Below are 12,929 nucleotides of genomic sequence, written 5' to 3'. Positions count from 1 at the left end.
TGGCTTCTCCAAGATAGGACAAAAAAATTTTTTTATAGGACAAGATTTTTTTATTGAACCAACAAACTACCAAAGCATACAGTACATTGCCAAAGCACAATTATATACAAAGTGGTTGTTTGTACATGATATATCGACAAAGATTTACACACAAGGGGCTGAGAGAGATTCCTGCCTGCAACCTTGGAGAAGCTGCTGCCAGTCTGTGAAGACAATACTGAGCTAGATAGACCAATGGTCTGACTCAGTATATGGCAGTTTCCTATGTTCCCAACACAAGAGATGTCTGCAAGAGTTGACAGTCCCCCTCCCTCTTTTGTAGGATGCCTGTGCCTTTAATAATGCACAATAGGCATCATTCAATAGGTTTTGCTTTCCTTGTCATCCCAGCTCCAAGTTGGAAAGGCTGCACAAGTTGAATTTCTATTCTGCAGCTATTAAGCGCTCAGGAGTACTACCTGAAAAAAGAAAAGTGGCAATCTTTACTCACAGACAGGAGGAGAGAGATTGCACACCTCGTTACTTCCTGGTTCTGAAATGGCTGCTGTGCAGCACAATCCTATACACCTTTACATGGAAGTAAGTTGCACTACAGTTGCACAGTCCACCATACTTGGGGTGGGGGTAACTCACCACTAGGGATGTGTACAAAGCAGTTTGGCGATCTATTCCTTGAAGGCCGAGCTGGCGTTCGGACCAGTTTGAATGCGGGGGCAGAATCGGGGAGGGTGCTCTCTCTCTCTCTCTCTCTCTCTCTCTCTCTCTCTCACACACACACACACACACACACACACACACACACACACACACACAGAGAGACACTATGTGTTTCCCCCACTGGTGCAGTGCTTAAAATGGTCCCACATGGGGCAGCAGCATACCTCCTTGCCACACTGCTACGTGTCAGACCAGATGTTGACAGTGTGTGCGCGCACACATCGCTTAGGCGTGCACACGTGCACTAGGAACTTCCAGTCTGATGTGCACCGGGGTGGCAAGGAGGTACGGTGTCACCACTGCACTCCCCTAAGTGAAACATACTGTTATTATAGGTTCCATGGTCTGGAAAAGTTGGGAGGCATCATTGTAACGGGTGGAACTACTCAGGAGTAATAAGTCCTACTTGTGAATAAAATTTCATGATTCAGGAAAAGGGTTAAATGTGTGCTGTGAACAAGCTCAGAATTTGTACTCAGTATATCAGGGGAAAAGACAAAGGAGTTAAGTTTAATTTTTGTTGAAACATGATTTTTAAAACAATATTTTATAGCAAAGGTTCTCAAAGCTGTGTCTCCAAATGTTTTTGGACTACAATTTCCATTACCCCCAGCTACAGTGCCCCTTGGCCATTATGGCTGAGGATGATGAGAGCTGTAGTCCAACAACCTCTGGGTGCCTGAATGTGAGAGCCTTTGTTTTAAAGATATTTTAATGTCATGTCAAATACCTAATAAGTGACCCCTGCTGGATGCCCAGAGGAAGATGATAAACCTCCAGGATCTTAGCCAATCTACCCTGGAGGAAAATTCCTTTTCAACCACAAAAGTGGCAGTCGGTGCTACCCTGAGCATGGACTATAAGCAAGTGCTCCCTCAGCTCACCTTCCCACTGCAATGGCTGATTGGTGTCCTGCAGGCTGTATTGCTGTCCTTCATGTAAATCACCATGCAGAGACAGTAGAGGTGTGCAATTCATTGCAAGACAAAGGTGTCCTTTTCACTTACTTGGAGAAGTATCACTTTCTCTCTTGAGAGAACGGATAGATTGCAGTTGCTTGTATATTATTATTATTATTATTATTATTATTATTCTTACATTTATATCCTGCTCTTCCTCCAAGGAGCCCAGAGCGGTGTACTGCATTTCTACAATGCAGAAACTGCATTGTAAGTTTCTCCTCACAACAACCCTGTGAAGTAGGTTAGGCTGAGAGAGAAGTGACTGGCCCAGAGTCACCCAGCTAGTATCATGGCTGAATGGGGATTTGAACTCAGGTCTCCCTGGTCCTAGTCCAGCACTCTAACCACTATACCACTCTGGCTCTCATTCCTTGAATTTACAAAATAGTAATCAAAATGATTGGTTCAATGTTTAACCATGATAGATGTCTCCAGTTACTGGTGTGAAAAGGCCAGTAGGCTGAACATGGAACCAAGCAGCCACTTCCACTAGCAATAAAGAATTTACTTCTTAAGGGTCTGTTTCCATGTTGATGATATTTTTTCACGTCCTGAAGTAAAGCAATAATTTTGATGTTTTTTCCTTCTCTCACACTAGACTTTTTGTTGTTAGTTTGTTGCTTTCTTAAGCATGTGGGAAACCATGAATTGCTTTATGCTTTTCAAGCATTTCCTGCAAATAAAGATTGCCTCCATCCAGTTCTCCACACAAGACTGTTCCCATGCAAGACAAAGGTGTATTTTTACCTACCTTGGGGAAGTATCTCTTTTTTTCTTGAGAGAACAGATAAATTGCAATTCCCTTTAAAGTGTAAAATTACCTTTCAATCTGTAAGACAGTAATCAAAATGGTCAGATCAATGTTTAACCATGATAGATGTCTTCTGTGATTGGTTTGAAAAAGTGAATGGGCCAGAAAAGAACCCAAGTAGCCATTTATTTATTTTTTGTCAAAAAAGAGCTTACCTCTTAAGGATTTATCTCCATTTTGGTGGTGACCACCTGTGATTTTTTTTTTTTACACTTCCACCTTCTTGAAACAGTGCAACTATGTGTAGCAGATTTCTTGTTATAGATTTGTTACTTCCTTAAACTGATTGAAAAACATGCATTTCGAGTCAAGCCATTTGCTGCTATTAAAGCATGTTGTGATGGTGTGGCTCTCATTCTCTAGGAAAGAAACCAAATGGCTGCTTTCTTTAGCAAGCATGTCAGTGATGTTAATATCTGAAGTTTTTCACTTTCCTTTTTCTGAAATAGTGTACAACAAGTTATATTCCTTACCTTGCATCACGATTTTTGTTATGAGTTTACTTTCTTAAACTTGGCAGAATCTATTTTTTTAGGCTTTTCCAGATGATTCCCAAAATGAAGGTTGTCTTATTATTGTCCATTTGTCTGTAGTTTCCTGTTTAAGATGGTCTATTTCCAGGGTGAGTTATTTCTCCAGGCAATGTAATATCTTTTACATTGTCTACTGTATCTAGAATTAAGCCTTGGCAAAGATTATTCACAGAGCCAAACAAAAAAAGGAAGCAAAAGAATTTGGCATTTAGAGATGCTGAAATATTTGCCCCATCTGGAAGTTATCCAGACATGGCTTCATGCCACGGGGTACTCGAAGAGCGAAATTGCTTAACAGTAGATTCACAGCTGTTTAATTCAATGTGAATGAACCATTCACATACGGTCCACTCCTCTCCACATTCCCTTCAGATCTTTTTCCTGGTTTTTTCTCCAACCAATCACATCCCAGAGAAAGCACAAGGCCTTTGTTGTTGTTGTTAGTTTGACAGTCCGTGTTCTGCTAGATTTAGTCAAAACAACAGCATGCTGTTCTCCAGCAGGTGGCGCTCTTCTACTCCTTTTCCTTGCCGCTTGCTTAAGCATTCATGAGCCCTCATTTGTTCACTAGGTCACATTATGGATTTACTGAGTAGCTTTGGAGTGCCTGCTGCTTTGAAATTGACATGCTGCTGATTTAGCTGTATTCTGTGATGCAAGAATGACTACTCAGAGCAAGGGGGCGCAATTCCCTTTCTCCCCATTTTTTGCCCATCAATTCTGTTGATTTCTGTACTTTCTGAGTTTCTGCCGATGGCTCCGTTGGCCTTTTTGATACTGTTGCTAATGCCCTCTTTCGAATGTGGACTCTCCTCCCACTTTGCCCTGTGATGTTGCTGAACTACAACTCCCAACACCCCCTGGTTTAGGGGAAAGGATCTCTCAGAGTACCAATGGTGTCTATGACGCGGTTAGACTAAAGCCTTTTGGACGTCTAGCAGCTGATGTTGCCGTGTGGGAAAAGAAAATCCGAAGCTGCAAAGACAATTACAATGGGAACGTGGAACATAAGAAGCAAGAATATGGGAAAGCTCGACACAGTGAAAGATGAATCGACTACAGATTGACATCTTGGGCATCAGTGAATTAAAATGGACTGGAATGGGACACTTTTAGTCAGAAAACCATACCGTTTACTACTCAGGACACGAAAACCAAAGAAGGAACAGTGTTGCTTTCATATTTGGGAAGGATATAGCAATGACAGTACTTGGGTACAATGCAGTCAGTGACCGCTTAGTATCAATTGGATTAGATTTTGTGGACAACCCTTTAACATGACAGTTCTTCAAGTCTATGCCCCAATGACTGATGCAGAAGAAGAGAAAGCTGATGAGGTTTATGCTCAAGTTCAGTCTGAAATTGACAGAACATGCAAACAAGTTGTGATGTTGGTGGCTGGAGACTGGAATGCCAAAGTTGGAAAAGGTAAGGAGGAAAACACAGTCGGCATATCTGGCCTAGGAAACAGAAACAAAGCAGGAGAACGACTTGTTAGTTTCTGCCAATTCAATGATCTCTTCATTGCTAACACATTCTTCAAACAACCAAAGCCTATACACGTGGACATCACCAGATGGAATACACAGAAATCAAACTGATTACATTATTGGTGCAAAAAGGTGGAAGAGCTCAGTTATTTATTTGTTTGTTTGTTCAATTTTTAGACCTCCCTTACAAAATAGCTCAGGGTGGTTCACAAATATAATAAAACAGTTAAAATTAATCAACGATTAGGCATATTTTTTTTAAAAAAAATACAATAAAACAGCTAAACAGTAAAATAATTCAAACCCTATATAAACCCGATACGTTATAACAGCAAAGACATGGCTGGGGGCCAATTGTGGAACCAATCATGAACTGCTCATGTGCAAGTTCTAAGTTAAGCTAAAGTAGAAAAACAAAGCTATCCAGCTCCCACGATATGATCTTGAGAATGTACCCACCATTTTCAAGGAGAACATCAGGAACTTCTTTGAAGTTCTGTACCTCATTGATAGGGAACCAGAGGAACTGTGGAATGAAAGCAAAGAAGTTGTTAAGGGTGAATGTGAAAAGAGACTGCCAGACCAAGAAACAGAAGAAATCAGAATGAATGTCAGAACAGACGACGGAAATTGCCCAGAAGAGGAGAGAAGCCAAAGTCAAGAAAGATAAAGACCTCAGGAAGGAACTTAATAGGGAATTTCAGAAAGCTGTTAGAAAGATAGTAACTGATTTAGAGATCAAACAGAGATGGAAGGAGTATACTGAAAATCTGTACAGCAGGGACGTCAATGTCCAAGATACTTTAGAAGATTTTCCCTACTTGCAAGAACCTCTAGTAAGGGAAGATGAAGTTAGATCAGCACTCCGGTCATTACCAAGTCAGAAGGCTACAGGAATTGATGGAATAGCTACAGAAATATGGCAGGCAACAAAAGAATAGGGATGTGCATGGATCCGCTGAGCTGAGGTCCGGCACTGGTGTGTGGGGCTCTTTAAGGGCGGGGGAGGGTGTACTTACCCCCCCCACGCGCCGCGTTTCCCCCGCCGGTGCGTTCGTTTTGTAAAGCTTTTGGGGCGGCAGGATACCTCCCTGCCACCCCTTCCCCCAGTCGTCGGCAAAAGGCTTCAAAAAGCCTTTTGCGCATGCGCACATCACGTCTCTGTGACACGCAGACACGCGCACACGTGACACGGAGACGTGACGTGCGCACGTGCAAAAGGCTTTTTGAAGCCTTTTGCTGACGACAGGGGAAAGGGGCGGCAGGGAGGTATCCTGCCACCCCCAACGCTTTACAAAACGAACACACCGGCGGGGGAAATGCGGCTGGAGGGGGGTAAGTACACCCTCCCCTGCCCTTAAAGAGCCCCACACACCAGTGCCGGACTGCCGGACCGCCCTCATGTCTGGACCGGTTTGGAGGCCTTAAGAATGGCCTCCGGACCGGTCCGGGCTCATCCCTACAAAAGAAGAATCAGTCAAGGCTGTAACCAAACTATGCCAGCAAATTTGGAAAACAACATAGTTGCCAATAGACTGGAAGAGGTCAGTCTACATACCCATACCAAAGAAAGGAGACTTAACAGATTGCATAACCCATCACACAATATCCTTAATTTTACACGCTAGCAAAATAATGCTCAGGATCATCCAATGCAAATTAGAGCCCTATGTGGAAAGGGAAATGCTGGATGTTCAAGCTGGTTTCAGAAAAGGCCGAGGAACAAGAGACTTTGATGTATTAGGGTAGACTTGACCCAGTAGGGGAGGTTCGTTTCTGGGCAGATGGAGTCAATAATCAGCCCAGATGAGAGGACTTTAAGACCAAAGGTTTATTCTGCCTTAAGTACAGAGGTGCTGCCTTGGCTAATGCCAATGTGCAGGACCAGAATTATTTCAAACAGCAATACCTTTATACAAGAAAAATGCCAAAGTCATCTACACAGGAAAACAGCATGTTGATGCCAAGATGCCTGACCAAGGCCAAGAAACAAACTATAAACACGTATGCAGGCAGACAGTCAGCCTCCCCTTCGTTATCTTTCAGCACTAGCAGGTTACTTTGACTCTAAGGGAAAGGAAAAGTACCAGTACACAGTAATAAGAACTACTGACAAGGCTCTTCTTGCTGTGCTTGAGACTTAGCTAATGGCGTTGCTTATGTCAATCTGTGCACTTCTATATCTAATTTACCATACATCAGTCCCCCCTTTCTGTTGTTCGAATCTGAACCTTCAGATCCGTTGTAGCAACCTATTTCTCCCTCTCCTCCAAGGAACCAATACCCCACATTCATGTCACACTCTGAGACCATACAAGACATCATTATACACAATCATCCCCTCCTTAGGGTGCACCAACACTTCACACATCATACTCTGAGATCATACAAAATCATCCTCTGGGTAGCTGTTCCCAAGCTTATATATCAATTCATCAGATCCCATCCTACCCAGAGTACCATCTTGTCCCTGGAAAACTACAGTTTGTCCATCCACATACATCATCTAGTATGTATGCTCGTATCTCTTTATCCACCACTCATTCTTATTCTATGTCCAGTCCTCATGGGGCAAAGTGGGTAGGGACTGCAAATCTTCCTTAGTATATTCAGGGGTCAAAGGCAAAGGATGTGGATGGTTTGCCAAGGGAATTTGGAAAGCAGGGACCGCCCTCAATTGCGCTGCATGCCTGGCAATGGAATCAGCAAAGGCATTCCCTTGCGCTATAGGGTCTTGCCCACCCTGATGTCCCTTGCAATGCATAACTGCCACAGCTGTGGGCTGAACTGCCTGTAGCAACTGAGCAATCAGGGTTCTGTATATAACAAGCATTACCAGTTCTGCCAGTTGGGCACTTGTTCCAGGGGGCAGTGGGGCGGCCTCAAGCACAGAGGATGTGGTGACCATAGCATAGCCTGCCCTTCTCTTCCCATTAGCATAAAGCTGCCTCCATTCATAGTTTATTCCCTGAAGGGGTAAATCTCTCAAGTCACTGCGAGCAGAATAGTTCAAATCTAAGACTTCTGTGTATACATGGCTCTCAACAGGTTCCATACCCTCTAACGGTAGATAAGTAGCAGGGTACACAATTAATAAAACAACAACAAGCAAATGGCCCAAAGCCATTACAACCATCAGTGAACACTAGCATGAGAAGCAGTTCTTGGGGTGATGCTAATAGTATCTGTACAGGAGAAACATTAAATAATTTCCTTCTGAAAACCAACATGGAAAATAATAAGTTAAACCAGGATATCATGTACATCTGCACATTTTTTTAATACAGTTATTTTGTTAAGTCCTAATAACAACATAACAACACTCCTCCTCAATCAGAGCACAGGCTCCCCCTTGTTGGGCAGTGAGCATTTTGAAAACATTTCGGTTTTGTAACACCATTTTAGATAAAGACTGGACCTCTGCTTGCAGGTCCAGCAGCATACTCAAAGTATCATTAGATGATTTCTCAACTTCCTGGGAAATGGTGATGATTGCTCTTTCCAATTCAATCACCCCTAGACCGGGTAAGATTGCTCTCCAGGCTTTATGATACCCTGTGTTTCGCACTAATATCTTAATGTCTCTTCTTGCCCGATGCAGAAAGCTCCCCAAGTTCAATACCTTGTAGGCATTCATATGTTGATGTACCTCTACCTAGGGACCAAATAGGATGGGGCACACTGACCCTTCCACTCAGGAGGTAGCGCTTCGTATGCTGCTCGGCCACAAAGCCAATACCTTCCTGGTTCATTCAGGATAGGTGTCAGAAAGTTGCCTGATCCATATCTCTGTCCTCTCAACTTCTTCTCTCCATGATTGAGGGATGTTTTATATTGGTCATTCAGGCTAAAGCCCCCTGAGTTACCTGCCATCCCCCCATACCAAACACTGGTCGAGGAGTATTATCTGTGGTAGGCACAGGTGATACTGAGCCATAAACGCCCAAAAAGGGGGTACCCCAGATGCACATGTCATCCCTGCATGTTTCATTTTCAGCAACTGTCTTGTTCTCCAGGATCATGCAAGATCCCCACTTGGTCATGTACATATATATTATTGTCCCATATTCCCTGGGACCCATTCCAAACCCCCCTCCAAGAAAATAAACAACATGACAAGTAAACAACATACCGAGGTATGGGTAGGTCCTCCATCATGCAAAGAAAAAATACTTCCCCATATTCAGCTGTGCACCTTGACACTCCTCCTGAGGGGGCCCATAATCAGCCCTTGCAGGGACAAACTCCCCATTCATAGTGTCAAGATAACCAGGTGTGGGCACAATATTCATGTGGTATCATTTTGGATACAAATGGGAGGATGCAACCAGCTCTCCACCTTCTTTTCCTTCCCCATACACGGGTAAAGGCCTTAACCTGGGCCCCACCTCCCCTCCATGTGGGTCTCCAAGCAAGGTCAATGTTGCTGACCCAAACAGGGCCCCATCTCACTCGTGGGATTCTTATCCACCATGTGAGGGGCACTGGACCTCTTAACCTGGCAATTATCAGAATATATGTCAGCATGTGTGCACACCCAGTAGTCCTTAGGCTAGGTGGCATAGACTACTGTCTGTACCTTGGGATGGGGTTTCACTTGGCCCCAGGTGGTTGGGAACAATATGAACACAGTAACCCACAGCCAGACCTGAGTGGTCAAACAGATATTTTGACTAACACAGCTTTGGAAAAAGGCTGGAGCAGGGATTCCCAATCTTAAGTCTCCAGCTGTTGGACTACAACTCCCATCATCCTCAGCCACAATGGCCTCTGATTATTGTAGTCTAACATCATCTGGGAACTCTCTCCGAACTAGAACTCCCAGGATAGGACTGGTATAAAGTACACCACCTATATCTCGCCCTAGTGTTGCAGGATAAATCTTTGCCCCCACCTTTGCAGGTGGCAATTATGATGTCACCTGTGGTCTCTCTATGATGATGCACTCACTCATTGTCTCCATGGGTGATGGCTAAAGCTCAGTTAGGTGGAGGATGCAGGAGAAGAAATAGCATCTCACAAGGGCAGCTTGGTTCTCCTCCTCCTATCCCCAAAATCACTGGGATAATCATGGCAAAATCATTGTGCTCCTTTTATATACACAAACGAGTGGTAAGTTTGCCAGGTAAGTTTGCCAGGTAAGTAGTATCAGTACACAGTAATAAGAACTACTGACAAAGCTCTTCTTGCAGTGTTTGAGACTTAGCTAACGGCGTTGCTTATGTCAATCTGTGCACTTCTATATCTAATTTACCATACATCAACTTCATTGCTAATGCACGCTAGATAATTGAGAAAGCCAAAGAATATAAGAAATAAGTCAATATGTGCTTTATTGACTACAGAAAAGCCTTCAATTGTGTCAACCATGTCAAGTGGTGGAATATCCTTAGGAAAACGAGCGTCCCAGAACACCTCATTGTCCTCATGAGAAACCTATACACAGGACAGGAAGCCACAGTCCAGACCGAACATGGTGAAACAGACTGGTTCCAGATCGGCAAAGGAGTAAGACAAGGCTGCATACTTTCTCTTTATTTATTAAACTTATATGCTGAACATATAATGAGAGAAGCTGGATTGGAAGAAGATGTACATGGTTTTAAAGTTGGAGGAAGAAAGATCAATAATCCGTGCTATGTTGATGAAACCACTCTGATAGCTGAGAATGCGGGTGATCTGCAAGCTATAGTAATGAAAAAAAGGGACTACAATTAAATGTAAAGAAGACTAAACTAATGACAATGGGTACAGCAACCAGCCTCAGAACTGATAATTAAGACACTGAAGTGGTGGATAGCTTCTGCCTTTTAGGATCAACGGTCAACAGTAAAGGATCCAGTAGTCAAGAAATATGCTGCAGACTAGCACTTGGTAGGGTTGCAATGAAGGCCTTGGAAAGGATATTTAGATGTTGTGACGTGTTTACACCTACAAAGATTAGAATCTTTCGGATAATGGTTTTCCCCGTGACACACTATGGATGCGAAAGCTGGACCTTGAAGAAGCAAGATAGAAAATGTATTGATGCTTTTGAACTTTGGGCTTGGAGAAGACTTTTGAGGATACCATGGAATGCCAGGGAAACAACCCAATGGACCATAGAACAAACCAATCCAGAATTTTCACTCAAGACACAAATGACAATGCTCAAACTATCATCCTTCGTACACATTATGCGAAGACCCAGCTCCCTTGAGAAGTCCATAGTGCTGGGGAAAGTTGAAGGAAAGAGAAGAAGAGGACAATCAGCAGCAAGGTGGATGAACTTGATTACAACAGCAATGAATGCACCACTGAGAGACCTTAAAGGCCAAGTTGAAGACAGATCATCCTGGATAGAATCTGTGTATGTGGTCGCTAAGAGTCTACACCGACTTTGTTCACAAAAGACAATAAGGAATGTAGCTGTCAAACTTCCCTTCCTTGCAGAACACCAGCGAGACAAATTGCCAAGCAGCGCCTTCTGCTGACTCTTGCCATCCCGATAATCCACCCAGCAAATATTAAACGCCCTCACACACACACGAAAGTATGAGTTTTGAAAAAAGCCGAATTATTGCAATGCCCCCTCCAAACATTTCGGAGAAGCAGAAAGGCATACCAGAAGCCTTGGTGGGTTTGTTTTTTAAGCTGCTGAAAATAGAGGATTTTTTTTTTAACTCCAGACATAATTTGGGCTAAGCTAGAATGTGCAGCACCAATTCGGGGGCAACCAGAATCGTGTGTGAACTGGTCCCTGATAACCCACTGTGAGTTTGGGATAAATCTGGCTGGTATGTGAACTCACATCCTCCATTCTGGAGAAAATGCGAGCTAAAAGCCATGTGTGTAGAAGTCCCTGCTGGACTGCTTGGTTTCAAACCACCTCCAGCCATTTCAATGGCTGTTCTAGAACAAAAAGATACTACTTACCTGGCAGGTTTACCACTCGTTTGTGTATATAAAAGGAGCACAATGATTTTGCCATGATTATCCCAGTGATTTTGGGGATAGGAGGAGGAGAACCAAGCTGCCCTTGTGAGATGCTATTTCTTCTCCTGCATCCTCCACCTAACTGAGCTTTAGCCATCACCCATGGAGACAATGAGTGAGTGCATCATCATAGAGAGACCACAGGTGACATCATAATTGCCACCTGCAAAGGTGGGGGCAAAGATTTATCCTGAAACACTAGGGAGAGATGTAGGTGGTGTACTTTATACCAGTCCTATCCTGGGAGTTCTAGTTCGGAGAGAGTTCCCAGATGATGTTAGACTACAATAATCAGAGGCCATTGTGGCTGAGGATGATGAGAGTTGTAGTCCAACAGCTGGAGATTTAAGATTGGGAATCCCTGCTCCAGCCTTTTTCCAAAGCTGTGTTAGTCCATTGTGACAAAAAAAAAACCCGCCAAACACCCAATAACTCTTCCTCAACATCTGGGGATACAAAATGGAAACACCTGTCCTAGCCCGCCCTTCATTGAACTACAGTTCCCAAGTTTCTATGGGGCGAGGGAACAGCAAATCAATTTAATAAGTCTATTGTGTGTCCCACTAAAATTTCTGAAATGTGTCAGTAGTGGGGAATTCCATTTTCCCAGTGGATGTGGCGTGAGTCCCTAAGCGCCAGCATCTGTTTAGAACTCCAAACTAAGGGCCACACTGCATGTGATATTAAATACATCACCACCATGCTTAACTGTTGTGCTTGGCAACCTCTTGAGAATAAGATATCCATTTCAGTTAGGATACAGAATTTGTCCTTTTTCATTACACAGGATTGCAGAGCCCTTCCTCAGGCATCCTAAAAAGCAGGCCAGAGCTGATTGCTAGAAGAGGGAAAATGTGTGTGGCAGACACGTTTGGGGAGGTAGGATTGAAGGATCAATTGTGCCATGGTGTTCAGCAGAACTAATTTGCAGGCAGGGTACATGGAGATTGCATCCCAGGGGTGCTTGCAAGTTGCAATCCTATGCTGCGTCATGCATGTCTAGATCACTTATTTCATTGAGAAATAAATCTCATAAAACTCAGACCTATAGTGGAAGAGGCCTACTTGAGCAGGCTGAATGCCCATCTAGTCCAGCATCCTGTTTCCCACAATGACCAATGAAATGCCCCCAAGAAGCTCCCAAAACCCCAAGAGAAGCGATGACAATAGCCCTCCCCTCCTATCGTCCCTCCATTAATTCAGTGGTATACTTCCTCTGTACTTGGAAGTTCTGTCTAGCCATCAAACCTAACAGCCATTTATTCCAGGGGTAGAATTGATGTGTGTATGTGCGGGTTCAGGGAGGAAGAGCCAGTAAATCTGAGTTTCTCTGGCTGTTGGTGTGGGCATGGCCATTGGGGCTATCATGGAGATCATCAGCACGTCTGAATTTGCAGCTACACCACGGATTGATACATCTGTCTCACGAGTTGTCTGGTCG

The 12,929-nt window shown here is 43.7% G+C and overlaps 1 long non-coding RNA gene across 1 annotated transcript; it reads right to left on the bottom strand.

The window, feature by feature from the left end:
* Positions 1 to 4,349: 4,349 nt before the first annotated feature.
* LOC128331802 (uncharacterized) lies at positions 4,350 to 11,548 on the bottom strand. The gene is made up of 3 exons (XR_008310432.1): positions 11,429 to 11,548; positions 4,973 to 5,039; positions 4,350 to 4,483 (listed from the first exon to the last, which is right to left on the bottom strand). It is a non-coding gene; the product is annotated as an uncharacterized LOC128331802 (long non-coding RNA).
* Positions 11,549 to 12,929: the final 1,381 nt, after the last annotated feature.

This window comes from Hemicordylus capensis, chromosome 6 (assembly GCF_027244095.1).
Source record: "Hemicordylus capensis ecotype Gifberg chromosome 6, rHemCap1.1.pri, whole genome shotgun sequence".
Classification (NCBI taxonomy): domain Eukaryota; kingdom Metazoa; phylum Chordata; class Lepidosauria; order Squamata; family Cordylidae; genus Hemicordylus; species Hemicordylus capensis.
The sequence above is the reverse complement of the archived record's forward strand: the minus strand, read 5'-3'. Positions and strand labels throughout refer to the sequence as shown.